This window comes from Dryobates pubescens, chromosome Z (assembly GCF_014839835.1).
Source record: "Dryobates pubescens isolate bDryPub1 chromosome Z, bDryPub1.pri, whole genome shotgun sequence".
Classification (NCBI taxonomy): Eukaryota; Metazoa; Chordata; class Aves; order Piciformes; family Picidae; genus Dryobates; species Dryobates pubescens.
Genome location: NC_071657.1, coordinates 78,543,185 through 78,558,092, shown reverse-complemented (window position 1 = coordinate 78,558,092; position 14,908 = coordinate 78,543,185). Strand labels below are relative to the sequence as shown.

Genomic DNA, 14,908 nt, shown 5'->3' with positions numbered 1-14,908 from the left:
GCCAGGGGTGGTTGAGGTTGGGCATGAGGAACAATTTCTGTGCTGCCAGAGTGGTCAGACACTGGCACAGGCTGCCTAGGGAGGTGGTGGAGTCCCCATGGCTGGAGATGCTGCAGCAAGCTGTGGCCATGGCACTTGGGGCCAGGGTTTGGTGCCCTTGGTGGGGTTAGGTTGAGGGTTGGACTGGAGGAGCCTGGAGGTCTTCTCCAACCCCAAACCACTCTGTGGTGGTTCTCTACTGGAAGCTGAGGCAGCTGGGAGGCAAACCACTTGAAAACATGGGCAGAGAAAGAGACTCACAGCATGGGGGGGAGGGGGTGACAGAGGACATCAGTGGCACAGCCAGGACTGGGACCTACTGGGACCACTTGGATGTGATGCTGTGGTGGCCTACAGTGAAAGGACCCAAAGCAGATGCACACAAACAGGGGCCTTAAAGATCATCCAGTTCCCAACCCCCTGCCAGAGGTAGGATGATCTTTAAGGCCCTTCCAACCCATTCCATCAATCCATGAAAATCATCCACAGCTTTCCACCCCACACCCCCCCCAAGACAAATCCCACGGAAGCCTGCTGAGATGTGATGGAGCAAGGGATGTGGCCACCCCCCCAGGCATCTCGGAGGGGGGCAAACAGCAGGTTGCAAATCGTCTGCCAAACGATTCCCTTTAATTAATGACAAAAGCCGCTAAGTACAGGGGCTGCTGGTGTGTGTTTGGAGGAGGAGGGAGGGGGGAGAGCTGGTTGGGGGGCGTGGTGGTCTGCCAGCATCTTGGGAGCCTGGAGAAAGGTTTTGGTGTCCCCATCTCTCAGGAAGGCAATTACCAGGCCGTGGGTAAAATTTATGTTGTTTTCAAGAGATGTTGTCAGATATTATTGCATTAAATTGATTTAGAAACGATGCTGGAGAGGGCAAGAGGCTGAAAACCTTTGGGAAGCTGTCAGCTTGGGGGCGGGGGTGCGGAAGGAGGGCGCGGGGGGTAGGAAATGCTCCTCCCAAAACCACCTTTCTCCCGAGGACCTGATCCTCAGATGGGGTCAATTAGTCCTGACCACTGCTTGATGATGCTCTCTGCTGCTTTACACCCGCTGAGGATGTGCTCCCCAGCACCCCGAATCTGCTCCCCTCTGTGGTCCAAGCTTGTCCCTTCTGTGCTCCCCAGCACCCCGAATCTGCTCCCCTCTGTGGTCCAAGCTTGTCCCTTCTATGCTCCCCAGCACCCCTAAGCTGCTCCCCTCTGTGGTCCAAGCTTGTCCCTTCTGTGCTCCCCAGCACCCTTAAGCTGCTCCCCTCTGTGGTCCAAGGTGGTCCTTTCTGTGGTCTAAGCTTGTCCCTTCTGTGCTCCCCAGCACCCCGAAGCTGCTCCCCTCTTTTCCCTCGGGGCTGGGACCGCCGAGCACCTTCCGAACAGGAGTAAGCAAGGCGGAGTGTGTACAAACAAAAGGGTCGGGCGCGGAGGAGCGAGGAGGAGGAGGAGGAGGAGGGAGAGCAAACATATTGTATTGCTCCATCCTTTTGGAAATTTCTATGCATTTGTAATAACAAAAATTACCATAATTTGCTCGTTAACGCAGCTAGATCAGTCAAGCATTGTTCCAGAGGCGCAGGGGCCGCTCCCGGCGCCGGCTCCGCCAAGACAGTTAAGCTGCCTCGGAAAAAAAAAAAAAATAAAAAAAAAAAAAGAAAAACTAAAAAATAAAAAAGCAAAAAAAAAAAAAATAAAGGGAAAAAAAAACTAAATAAAAAAAAAAAAAGAAAGAAAAAAAATGAGAGAGAGAGAGAGAAAAAATTAGCATGCAAATAGCCCTAATTCGGCGAGCTGTCAGCGCCCGCGCAGCTCTCCGCCGTGAAATCCCTGACAGCCGCTCAGCGGAGCCCACCCTGCGCCGGATCCAGCCAGGAGAGGTACCGAGGGGGCACCTCCTGAGTGACAGTTTGGCTACCTTCAGTCAAAACCCATCAGCGGCGTCAGCCGGCCGCTGCGCTCCCCCCCCGCCGCCCAGGGATGGGGGGGTAGGGGGCTATAGGGGGGTCTGGGGGCGTTCCCGGCCGCGCCGCGGCGCTGGAGCCCACCCCCTCCGCCCGCCGAGGCATGCTGCTGGGGTCTGGGGCTGCGGCAGGCGGGGTGGAGGAGCAGGGAGAGGCAGAACTGTGCGGGATGGGAAAAGTCCTCTAAGGTCATCCAGCCCTGGGCAACCCTGGCCCCAAGTGCCATGGCCACAGCTTGCTGCAGCACCTCCAGCCATGGGGACTCCAACACCGCCCTGGGCAGCCTGTGCCAGCCCCTGACCGCTCTGGCAGCACAGAAATTGTTCCTCATGCCCAAACTCAACCTCCCCTGGCACAGTTTCAGGACATTTCCTCTCCTCTCACCTGAGACTAGAAAGCAGAGCCCAAGCCCCAGCTGGCTGCAGCCTCCTCTCAGGGAGCTGCAGAGAGCAAGGAGGTCTCCCTCAGCCTCCTCTGCTCCACACCAATCCCCCCACAGCTGTTCCTCTCCAGCCTTCCCCTCCAGACCCTTCCCCACCTTTCTTGCCCTTCACTGCCCCTGCTCCAGCCCTCAGTCTCCTTCTGGCCGTGAGGAGCACAAAACTAAAGCAAATATTTGAGTTGTAGCCTCAGCAGTGCCCAGCCCAGGGGAACAAACCTTGCCCTGGTGACCTTCTTGGCACTGTTCCTCTGATGCCAACCAGAGGAGGCTTTGACCACCACAGCATCAGCTACATAGCCATGGCCAAGGCAGGAGTCTTGAGCAGCAGTCTTGCCATTCCAGGGGGAATGGCACAAGAGGCTGGGGGCAGAGTGTCTGGGAAGCAGGAAAGGCCCTGGGGGTGCTGGGTGGCAGCAGCTGGAGCTGAGGCAGCAGTGGGCAGGGGGCAAGAAGGGCAGCAGCAGCCTGGGCTGGAGTGGTGTGGAGTGGTGTGGGCAGCAGGAGCAGGGCAGGGCTTGTGCCCCTGTGAACTCTGGGCCCCTCACTGCCAGAAGGAGACTGAGGGCTGGAGCAGGAGCAGAGAAGGGCAAGGAGGGTGGGGAAGGGTCTGGAGAAGAGGGCTGGGGAGGAGCAGCTGAGGGAGCTGGGGGGGTTGGTGTGGAGCAGAGGAGGCTGAGGGAGACCTCCTTGCTCTCTGCAGCTCCCTGAGAGGAGGCTGCAGCCAGCTGGGGCTTGGGCTCTGCTCCCTGGGAGCAAGGACAGGACAAGAGGAGATGGCTTCAGGTGAGGTTCAGGTTGACCATGAGGACAATTTCTACCCCAAAAAGGGGTTGTCCAGGCCTGTCCCAGGCTGCCCAGGGCAGTGCTGGAGTCCCCATGGCTGGAGGGGTTTCAGAGCTGTGTAGCTGTGGTGCTGAGGCCATGGCTTGGTGCTGCCCTGGGGCAGTGCTGGGTCCAGGGTTGTACCCCATGACCTTAATGGTCTTCTTCAACCACTAGAGCTCTGTGATTCTGTCACAGGAGCACTCAGGTCCCGCTGGGTGCCTAGCAGCAGATGGAGGAGGTCCCTTCACCCTCCAGCAGCAGCAGAGGTTTCTGTCCCACACAGATTCTGTTGCCACAGAGCCCTTCCAGGCACACAGAGAGGTTCCATCTGCATGGTCTTCACGGTGGCATAAGCAGGGCTCAGGCAGGAGAAGGGCTGCTGTCTGTGCTGGTGAGGAGTGCTGGGCACAGGGTGGTGATGGTGCCCTGCCTTCTCCTCCTCCTCCCAGCCTTCTTCAGCCTGAAGCAGCTGCCCCAGTCCAGGCTCTCTGCTCCTCAGCCTTGTGTCAGGAAGCCTCAAGCCAGTCCTTGAGGAGAAGCCTGCTCCCATGGAGCTGTGCCCTGTGCTTTTGGCATGTGTGGGGAGCTGTGGGGCTCCTCAGGGGGGGCTGAGAGCACCCTGATCCAGGAACCTGCAGGAAGATCAAAGCTTGAGGAGGGCACATTGAGACTGGAGATGAGGAAGATATTCTTGACAGTGAGGGTGGGGAGAGACTGGTGGGAGGTGTCCCTGCCCACGGCAGGGGCTTGGAGCTGGATGAGTTTTGAGGTCCCTTCCAACACAAAGCATTCTCTGAATCTATGAACTAGAAGACCTCTGAAGGTCCCTTCCACCCCTACCCATGCTGTGACTCCATGAATTCATGAACTAGGAGACCTCTGAAGGCCCCTTCCACCCCTACCCATGCTGTGTGCCAGGGCAGCCGTGGTGCCCGCAGGCACCAGGGCACCACCCATGGGGGCCCACCCACCACCCCCTTTCTCGCCGCATTTTCTTCCTCGGCGGCGTTCTTGGCCGCTCCAGCTGCATCTGTCCATGCTCAGCAGCCTTCAGACAGGGCTGGGAAGCAGCTGGGGCTGGAACACCGTTCAGCACCGGCGGCTGTCCCGCTGCGGGGCCGAGCTGCGGCGCTCCCGCGGGCTGACCCGGGGCTGCCTGACAAGTTTTTTCCCCTTGCATGAAAAGGATGAGCCTAACGCGGAGGTGCTGTAAAACCAAGGCAGTGCTGTGGAAATCGAGTGAGGAATTATCTGTCTTCTGTCACTCAGGCGTTCATTTGCATTGTGTTTGGTGTCAGAAAGGAGAAGTGACATCTCTGCTGGGGCTGCTCCTCTGTATCTCACAGCTTGCACAAGCAGCTCCCTGCCATGACAGAAGGAGCCAGGGTGGGGGGGGAAGGGGGAAAGCAGACCCTGGTGACCTGATGAAGCCCTGGCCTGGGGTGATGAAGCCTGGAGTCCAGCTAAAATCCTTCTCCTGTAGGCAGGAAGGACTCAGGTGCAGCCAGAATGATGGAATGGTTTGGGTGGGGAAGGGACCCTCAAGGGCCTCCCAGTCCAACCCCCCTGCAGCCATCAGGGACAGCCCCAGCCAGAGCAGGCTGGTCACAGCCTGACCTGCAATGGTGCCAGGCATGGGGATGCTGCACCCTGCAAGATGCTGAGGTGTGGAGCAGCTCATCCAGGAGCACTCCTCCACACTGGGATTTACACAAGGACAGGAGAGTTCCCCATCTGCCCAAGCAGCAGCAAGGCCAGGACCTGGCCATTGCCTGGTGTGGCTGGAGCTGGTGGCCAGGTGCCAGCTGAGCCACTGCTGGCCCCTGGTGTGGTCTGACAGATCACAGAATCACAGAGTGGTTAGGGCTGGAAGGGACCTCTGGAGCTCACCCAGCCCAACCCCCCCGCCAGAGCAGGGGAACCCAGGGCTCACAGAAACAAATACAGAAGGGGTTGAAAGATCTGCAGAGAAGAAGACTCCACAACCTCTCTGGGCAGCCTGCTCCAGGCCTCCAGCACCCTCCCACCAAACAACTTTCTCCTCCTGCTCACATCCAACCTCCTGGGCTCCAATTTGTGCCCCTTGGCCTGTCAGTGGGCACCACTGAAAAGAGCACCTTCATCCTGACACCCACCCCTCAGGTGTCCATAGGAATTGCTCAGATGCCCTCTCAGGGGATCCAAGGGTCCCCTCTGAGGTGCCCCAGGCTGGGGACAGCAGCAGGATGCTGGTGTGGGAGGATTCTCCCACAGCCATGTAGAGCTTGGCTCTGTCCTCACCTGCCTGTGAGGATAATTGAAGACTCCTCAGTACCAGCAGCTGAGGACCTTTTTATCAGGCCTCCAAAATGCTTTGTTTCCAGCCTTGATGAGTGCCAGGCTGAGGTGGAGTGATTGTGGCTGAGAGCATGAGATCCACTTCAGCTGGTGGCTAAATGGCTGTGTAATGCCTGCAGGTAACTGCACATTACCTTATCACCACCACAGCTGAGGCTGCAGCCAGGGAGAGGCATGGAGAGAGAATCTCTCACCTGAGCCCAAGGCAGCAGCAGCCTGGCCACTGCCAGCAGAACCCTGCCCAGCAAGGCCAGGGAGGGATTGTCCCCCTTCACCCCTCACTGCTGAAGCTGCACCTCAAAGTCTGGCTTTAGTTCACTGCCAGAAGGAGACTGAGGCCTGGAGCAGGGGCAGAGAAGGGCAGGAAAGGTGGGGAAGGGTCTGGAGAAGAGGGCTGGGGAGGAGCAGCTGAGGGAGCTGGGGGGGTTGGTGTGGAGCAGAGGAGGCTGAGGGAGACCTCCTTGCTCTCTGCAGCTCCCTGAGAGGAGGCTGCAGCCAGCTGGGGCTTGGGCTCTGCTCCCTGGTCTCAGGTGATAGAAGGAGAGGAAATGTCCTGAAATTGCACCAAGGGAGGCTGAGGTTGGCCATGAGGAACAATTTCTGTGCTGCCAGAGTGGTGAGGGACTGGCACAGGCTGCCCAGGGAGGTGTTGGCGTCCCCATGGCTGGAGGTGCTGCAGCAAGCTGTGGCCATGGCACTTGGGTTTGGTGCCCATGGTGGGGTTGGGTTGGGGTTGAACTGGATAATGATCCTGGAGGCCTTTTCTGCCCAAACCATCTCCAGCATCCCAGATCCCTGCCAGTCATTGGCTGCAATCCCAGGATCCCAGGATCAGAGATATCAGGGGTTGGAAGGGACCTCTGGAGATCTTCAAGTCCAACCCTCTGCCAGACCAGGACCATAGAATCCAGCAGGGGTGGAAAGCTGTGGATGATTTTCATGGATTGATGGAATGGGTTGGAAAGGCCTTAAAGATCATCCTACCTCTGGCAGGGGGTTGGGAACTGGATGATCTTTAAGGCCCCTGTTTGTGTGCATCTGCTTTGGGTCCTTTCACTGTAGGCCACCACAGCATCACATCCAAGTGGTCCCAGTAGGTCCCAGTCCTGGCTGTGCCACTGATGTCCTCTGTCACCCCCTCCCCCCCCATGCTGTGAGTCTCTTTCTCTGCCCATGTTTTCAAGTGGTTTGCCTCCCAGCTGCCTCAGCTTCCAGTAGAGAACCACCACAGAGTGGTTTGGGGTTGGAGAAGACCTCCAGGCTCCTCCAGTCCAACCCTCAACCCAACCCCACCATGGGCACCAAACCCTGGCCCCAAGTGCCATGGCCACAGCTTGCTGCAGCATCTCCAGCCATGGGGACTCCACCACCTCCCTGGGCAGCATGTGCCAGTGTCTGACCACTCTGGCAGCACAGAAATTGTTCCTCATGCCCAACCTCAACCACCCCTGGCACAGTTTCAGGCCATGTCCAGCAGTGCACCTCAGGAGAGCACAAAACAGCATCACAAAACCTTGGCAGAGTCACCACCAGGGACAGGAACACATGGAAGTCAGAGGATCAGAGAAGATCCCAGGCTCAGAGGATGTCAGGGGTTGGAAGGGAGATCTCCCAGTGCAAGCCCCTGCCAGAGCAGGAGCAGAGAATCCAGCACAGGTCACACAGGAACACATCCAGACAGGGCTGCAAAGGCTCCAGAGAAGGAGACTCCACAACCTCTCTGGGCAGCCTGCTCCAGGGCTCTGGCAGCCTCCCACTGCAGAACTTCCTCCTCCTCTGGAGCTGGAACCTCCTGGGCTGCAGTTGCCATCCACTGCCCCTTGGCCTCTGGCAGGCTGCAGCTGAGCAGAGCCTGTCCCCTGCCTCCTGACCCCCAGCCCTCAGCTCTTGAGAGACATTGATCAGATCCCTCTCAGCCTTCTCCTCTGCAGACTGAACAGCCCCAGGGCTCTCAGCCTCTCCTCCCCAGGCAGTGCTCCAGGCCCTTCCTCATCCTTGTAGCCCTCCCTTGGGCTCTGTGCAGCAGCTCCCTGTCCCTCCTGAGCTGGGGAGCCCAGAGCTGGCTGCAGTCTTCCAGATGAGCTCTTTGGTTGGAAGAGAGCCCTTGGTGCCATGGTTTAGTCATGAGGTCTGTGGTGACAGGTTGGACTCGATGATCTTTGAGGTCTCTTCCAACCTTGGTGATTCTGTGAGAGCCTTGAGATCACCCAGCCCAGCTCTCAACCCAGTACTGCAAGGTCCCCACTGAACCCTGCCCCCAAGCACCACAGGCTGCTGGAACACCTGCAGGGATGGAGACTCCAGCACTGGCCTGGTGCCAATGTCTGAGAACCCTTCCAGTGAAGAGAGACAGCTATGAAAGAAGACTTCAGTGTGCCAGGGGGGGACCAAACCACAGCAACCCCTGCAGGCTTTGCTCCAGAGCTCCTGGATTCCAGGACCTGAAGGGATCCTGCAGGAAGGCTGCATAGGGACTTCTCATGAGGGTGTCTGGGGAGCCCAGAGCTGGCTGCAATCTTCCAGGTGAGGTCTCAGCAGGGCAGAGCAGAGGGGGAGGAGAACCTCCCTGGCTGTGCTGGACAGGCTCCTGCGCCATCCGCCGCGCATCGCGGGCTGGGCAGCGGTGCCGCGGCCGGGGGGATGGTGATGGATGTGTGCTCAGGCAGCTGCAGCAGGGTGGCTGCCGGGCACCGGCATCCGGCGCTGCCTGCAGGCTGTGGGCAGCCGCCTGTGCGGGCCGGGGGGCGCCCGGCCGGCCCCGCGTGGTGCCCTAATTGCCGGCGTAAATCTGGCTGCCACCCCTGCGCGGGCCGGGCTGGGCCCTTCATAAAGATGTCAGCAGCAGCATTAAAATTTCATGGCAGGCAGCACGGGTCGAGAGGAGAGTGCAGTGACTTCACAGCAAGCCACGTCCAGCTGAACCCACAACTCGTTAGTCATGGACGGGGCCTCGGTGCCTGGGAAGCGAGGGGGGGGTGGGGGTGGTGCAAGGGAAGCTGCCTCTCGACTCTGCTCCTGCCAAAAAGGAGATGACAACTGCCTGGGAAAGGCTTAAAGATGGGATTGTGCTTCCTGGAGCAGGGCATGGGGGAGAGACAGGCAGTGCTGCCTGCTCCCTGTGTGGGCATCAGATGATTTACATCAGCTGGAGCTGCCCTGCTGTGGGGACAGGCTGAGGAAGTTGGGGTTGTGCAGTCTGGACAGGAGAAGGCTCCCAGGAGAGCTTCTTGTGGCCTTCCAGGATCTGCAGGGGGCTACAGGAAAGCTGGGGAGGGACTTGTGAGGGTGCCAGGGAGTGCTAGGCCTGGGGGGGATGGAGCACAACTAGAAGTGGGGAGACTGAGCTTGGCTGTGAGGAAGAAGTTGTTGCCCATGAGGGTGGTGAGAGCCTGGCACAGGTTGCCCAGGGAGGTGGTGGAAGCCTCAGCCCTGGAGGTGTTTGCAGCCAGGCTGGAGGTGGCTGTGAGCAACCTGCTGTGGTGTGAGGTGTCCCTGCCCATGGCAGGGGGGCTGGGGCTGGGTGAGCCTTGAGGTCCCTTCCAACCCTGACAGTTCTGTGATTCTGTGCTACAGCCTTCATTAGAAGCTAATTGGTGAGACTGGGTCACTTTGGAGAGAGGCTGTGGGGATGTGACCGAGAGCTCTGCAGCTGCCATGAGCTGATTCTGCTTGGCTGATGTGCAGGGGAAAAATCAGACAACACAGGGACTGATCACAGAGCTGTTTGGGTTGGAAAAGCCCTCTGGGATCATCCAGTCCAACACCAACCCAACCCCACCGTGAGCACCAAACCCTGCCCCCAAGTGCCATGGCCACAGCTTGCTGCAGCACCTCCTGCCATGGGGACTCCACCACCTCCCTGGGCAGCCTGTGCCAGCCCCTGACCACCCTTTCTGCAGATCCTGCTGGAAGCACACATGTCTGAAGTTCTGGTGATGGCTGTACCTAGACCATTGATGGAAGGCTGATCAGTGACTGCAAGATGGGACAGGCAGGAGTGAAAGTGCTGCTGCAGAGTGTCAGGGTGCAGGCAGTGATCAGTCTGGAGCATGGGGGCCAGCTCTGGAGTGCTCAGCACAGACAGGGACCTGGTGGAGCAGGGCCAGAGGAGGCCACAGCAGTGCTGGTAGGACTGGAAGCCCTCTGCTGTGAGGCCAGGCTGGGAGGCTTGGGGTCTCCAGGGACACATTCTGGTGACCTTGCAGTGCCAAGCAGAAAGCTGGGGATGGACTTTTTCTCAGGGCCTCTTGTGCCAGGACAAGGTGGGATGGTCTGGAGTGCAAGAGGGAGACTGAGAGGGGAGAGAAGGGAGAAATGTTTGAGCCTGAGGCTGGGGAGAGCCTGGCCCAGGGTGCCCAGAGAGGTGGGAGCTGCCCCATGGCTGGCAGCAGTGGGGGTCAGGTTGGTTGTGGCTGTGAGCAGCTTGCTGTGGTTGGGGATGTCCCTGGGGGCTGCAGGGGGTTGGGCTGAAAGAGCTTGGAAGGTCCTTTCCCACCCAGCTCCGTTCTGGGACCCGCTGCCAACTGGCCTCGAAGCTCTGCAGGAGGTTTGCTGTGTGCAAGCAGCATCTCCTGCTCCCTCCTGCTGGCTGCAGTGGATTTGGACTGGAGGAGCTTAGGAGGTCCCTCCCCACCCAACCCCCCACGGCTCTGTGTTTCTGTACCTGCTGATGGAGCAGCTGCCCTGCCCTTGCTCAAGACTGTGGAATCTCTTCCTCCCGGTCCCTGAGATGGTCAGGATCAGTTTTCAGGTTTTCTGCACATCAGAAGGCAGCTCTGCACATTGAAAGGAACCCTAAAGCCACAGAGACAGGCAGGCAGCAGCTGGCAGTCCTCGGAGGAGCTGCTGTGGAACGCAGAGCGCTGCTTTGCCAGCACCAGAAGGTCCTTCCACCACCACCAGCCCCTGCCCACAGCCCCTCTGAGGATCACCTCCTGCCTTCCCTCCTGCCCTCCTTCCCTTCCTCCCTCCCCTCCTTCCTTTTCTCCCTTCTTCCCTTCCCTCCTTACTTCCTCCTTTCCTCCCTCTTTCCCTCCCTCCTTCCCTTCCTCCCATCCTCCTTTCCTCCCTCCCTTCCCCCCTCCCTTCCCTCCTTCCTCCCTTCCTCCTTTTCTCCCTCCCTCCCTCCCTTCCTCCCTCCCTTCTCCCTTCCCTCCCTCCCTCCCTTCTCCCTTCCCTCCCTCCCTCCCTTCTCCCTTCCCTCCCTCCCTCCCTTCTCCCTTCCCTTCCTCCCTCCCTTCTCCCTTCCCTCCTCCCTTCATTCCTCCCTTTCTTCCCTCCCCTCCTGCCTTCCTTCCTTCCCCCCTTCCTTTCCCCCTCCCTCCCTTTTTCCCCTCCTCCCTCCCTTCCTCCTTCCCTTCCTTCTTCTCTTCCCTCCTCCTTTTCTTCCTCCCTCCCTCCCTTCCTCCCTTCCCTGCCCCTCCAGGGTCTGAGCCCATTTTGGGCCCAGAGCCAGCTAAAGTAGCAGAGAACCACAGAATTGTTTGGCTGGGGAGGGAACCCAGCTTGAAGCTCCTCCAGCCCAACCCCCTGCAGCCCCCACGGACATCCCCAACCACAGCAGGCTGCTCCCAGCCACAAACAACCTGACCCCCACTGGTGCCAGCCATGGGGCAGCTCCACCAGCCTGGTCAAGCCTGGAGCCAGGCCTGTGGTCAGAGGTGGTCTAACTCCAGCTGAAGCCCTTGGTTTGGTGTCTTTGTGTGTCAGTGGTGCTAGAATTGGTGAGGGCAGGACTCACAGCCCCCCAGTGAGCATGGTCCCACTGCCAGTCTGCCTCACGGTGCAGCTGCATGCCCCACACCTGCATGTCCCTGGGCTGCTGCCTTCTAGTGGCTCTGAGGGGGCTGAGGGCTGAGCAGTGCTGTCAAGGACAGCTGCTGAGAGCTGGGGATGCTCAGCATGGAGAAGAGAAGGCTCCAGGGAGACCTCAGAGCAGCCTCCCAGGACCTGAAGGGGCTCCAGGAGAGCTGGGGAGGGACTTGGGACAAGGGCTGGGAGTGCCAGGACCAGGGACAATGGCTTGGAGCTGGGAGAGGGGAGACTGAGAGTGGAGAGGAGGAAGAAATTGTTGGCAGTGAGGGTGGGGAGAGCCTGGCACAGGTTGCCCAGGGAGGCTGTGGCTGCCTCCTCCCTGGAGGTGTTGAGGACCAGGCTGGATGAGGCCTTGAGCAGCCTGGGCTGGTGGGAGCTGTCCCTGCCCATGGCAGGGGCTTGGTGCTGGGTGAGCTTGGAGGTCCCTTCCGTCCCAAACCATTCTGTGTCTCTGTGCTGGACCTCAGCACACCCAGTGGGACTCAGGCAGCTCAGCTCAGCTCAGCTCAGCTGGGCCCAGCCTGGCTGGTGGCAGTGCCACCTGCCTGCCCCAGGGCTGCAGATGTTTCTCTCCCACTTCTCCTCTGTCCCTCCCCTCTCTCCTGTTTCTTCTCTCTCCTTCTGCTGCCTGCCCCCCTCCTCTCTCCCCGGCAGGGCTGATGGATATGCAGAGTATGTTAAGAAGCAAGCAATACTGTCACCGAGCTGATGGTGCTCAGTGACTCCTCGGGCTCCTGGCTGGTCTGTACCGCAGGAGCTTGACACCCTGACCACTGAGGCATAAAAAACAGAGAATTGGAAGCCTCAGCCTGACAGGCACCGGAGCATCCCCCAGAGAGGGTCCACGATGTGTGTCTGTGCGGTGCGGGGAGGAGGGCAGTGGGGAGGGGATGGTGGGGGGAGGAGAGGCGGCAGGAGCGGATGGAACAATGAGAGATGTCAGCCCGAGCCCGCCCGCAGCCCTGCGGCAGCGCGGCGGAGGATGAGGAGGCTGCCGCCGGCGGCCGCGGGACCGGGCGGGACCGGGCGGGACGGAATCACACGATCCCGGGCTCAGAGGATGTCAGGGCTTGGAAGGGGCCTCTGGAGATCTCCCAGTGCAAGCCCCTGCCAGAGCAGGAGCAGAGAATCCAGCACAGGTCACACAGGAACACATCCAGGCAGGGCTGCAAAGGCTCCACAGAAGGAGACTCCACAACCTCTCTGGGCAGCCTGCTCCAGGGCTCTGGCAGCCTCCCACTGCAGAACTTCCTCCTCCTCTGGAGCTGGAACCTCCTGGGCTGCAGTTGCCATCCACTGCCCCTTGGCCTCTGGCAGGCTGCAGCTGAGCAGAGCCTGTCCCCTGCCTCCTGACCCCCAGCCCTCAGCTCTTGAGAGACATTGATCAGATCCCTCTCAGCCTTCTCCTCTGCAGACTGAACAGCCCCAGGGCTCCCAGCCTCTGCTCCCCAGGCAGTGCTGCAGGCCCTAAATGGGGCTGGGACGAGGGGAAGAGAGAGGACGGAGCGGCTGTGGCGGCGCCGCGGGCTGCGGGGGGCAGCGCCGGGACGGCGGCAGCCGAGGGCTGGTCCTCGCCTCAGACCTGACCTGCCCTGGGGCACAGCTTGCCGCGGGCATCGCTCCCCTGGGTGATGCAAGGGGAGCTGGGTGGCGGGCCTCCTCCGAAGACCCTGGGCAGGCAGCTCTCAAAGAGGTCATAGAGTCATGGAATCACAGGATCGATTTGGTTGGAAGAGACCTTTGATACCATGAAGTCCTGCCCTGAGCCCAGCACTGCAGGGCAGCACCAAGCCATGGCCCTCAGCACCACAGCTCTGAAACCCAGCCATGGGGACTCCAGCACTGCCCTGGGCAGCCTGGGCCAGGCCTGGACAGCCCTCAAGGGGTAGAAATTGTTCCTCATAGTCAACCTGAACCTCTCCTGGAGTAACTTGAGGCCATCTCCTCTTGTCCTGTCCTTGCTCCCAGGGAGCAGAGCCCAAGCCCCAGCTGGCTGCAGCCTCCTCTCAGGGAGCTGCAGAGAGCAAGGAGGTCTCCCTCAGCCTCCTCTGCTCCACACCAACCCCCTCAGCTCCCTCAGCTGCTCCTCCCCAGCCCTCTTCTCCAGACCCTTCCCCACCTTCCTTGCCCTTCTCTGCCCCTGCTCCAGCCCTCAGTCTCCTTCTGGCAGTGAGGGGCCCAGAGCTGAAGGCAGCACTCAAGCTGCAGCCTCAGCAGTGCCCAGCCCAGGGGCACAAGCCCTGCCCTGCTCCTGCTGCCCACACCATTGCTGCTCCAGCCAGGCTGCAGCTGCCCTTCTTGCCCACCTGGGCACAGGATCAGGGTCTTTCCTGCTCTCCTATCTTTCTGCCTGTGCACTGAGAAGGTCCAGGGGGAGCTGAGAAGGTCCCTGAGAGGAGGCTGCAGCCAGCTGGGGCTTGGGCTCTGCTCCCTAGGAATAGGACAGGACAAGAGGAGATGGCTCAGGTTGTGCCAAGAGAGGGTTAGGCTGGTCATGAGGAACAATTTCTGTGCTGCCAGAGTGGTCAGGAATCATCCCAGGCTGCCCAGGGCAGTGCTGGAGTCCCCATGGCTGGGTTTCAGAGCTGTGGAGCTGTGGTGCTGAGGGCCATGGCTTGGTGCTGCCCTGGCAGTGCTGGGGTCAGGATTGGACCCCATGATCTTACAGGTCTCTTCCAACCACAATGGCTTTGTGCTTCTGTGCTGCCCTCTGCCCTGGGGCCAGCATGTAGGCAACTCATCTGAGCTATGTCCTGAGCACTGAGGCCACTCATGAGCTCAGGGACCCCCAGAATGGGTCTGGGGGTCAAGGCAGGTAGGGATGCTGATTCAGGGGACCTGGAGATGAGGAGCTGTAGACATCAGGGATCTGCTGCTCAGATGGGGTAAGGGCAGCCTCTGAGGATGGGGCAGCCCCTGGGGATGAGCCAGGGGCTTTGTCCCTGCCAAGGAGCAGAGCAGCTGAAGGTGGCAGTGGCCATCTCCTGCTGCAGGCTGGCAGCCCTCTCCCCTTGCCTTAGGAAGCTGCTTTCTGGGACTTGTGTATGGGAGAGGGAGGAGGAGAGCAGGGAAGTGTCACTCAGGGGAAGTTTCCTGCAGAGCAGCGCAGGTTGGTATCTGCAAGGTGGTGGAGCCGGGGCCCCTGCCCAGGGTCAGAGTCCCCTGGTGCAAGGCTCTGTCCTGAAGAGCTTGCAGCTGAAGTGTGAAGAGCACAAACAGCTGTGTGGGGTGGGAGCTGGTGAGGAGGTAGATAAAGCAGCAATAACCCTTGGAGTCTCCTCTGTGCCTTGGTCTGGAGGGTTTCAAAGCCATCTGCAGCTGAGGCATCTGTAGAAGTCCCTTACAGCCCCTAACATTCTGTGCTCCTCTGAGTCTCTGATCGATTCTGTGTTCCTGTGATCAGTTCTGTGGTCCTGTGATGCTGTGATTGATCCTCTGATCCTGTGAGTGATTCTGTGATCCTGTGGTCCTGTGATCCCTCCCCTTGGGTTGCAGTGATG

The 14,908-nt window shown here is 59.8% G+C and overlaps 1 protein-coding gene across 2 annotated transcripts in view; it reads left to right on the top strand.

Moving 5' to 3' along the window:
* Nucleotides 1-14,908, top strand: part of PAX5 (paired box 5) — a 142,761-nt gene that overhangs the window by 116,414 nt on the left and 11,439 nt on the right. The gene's annotated exons all lie outside the window — the stretch shown is intronic.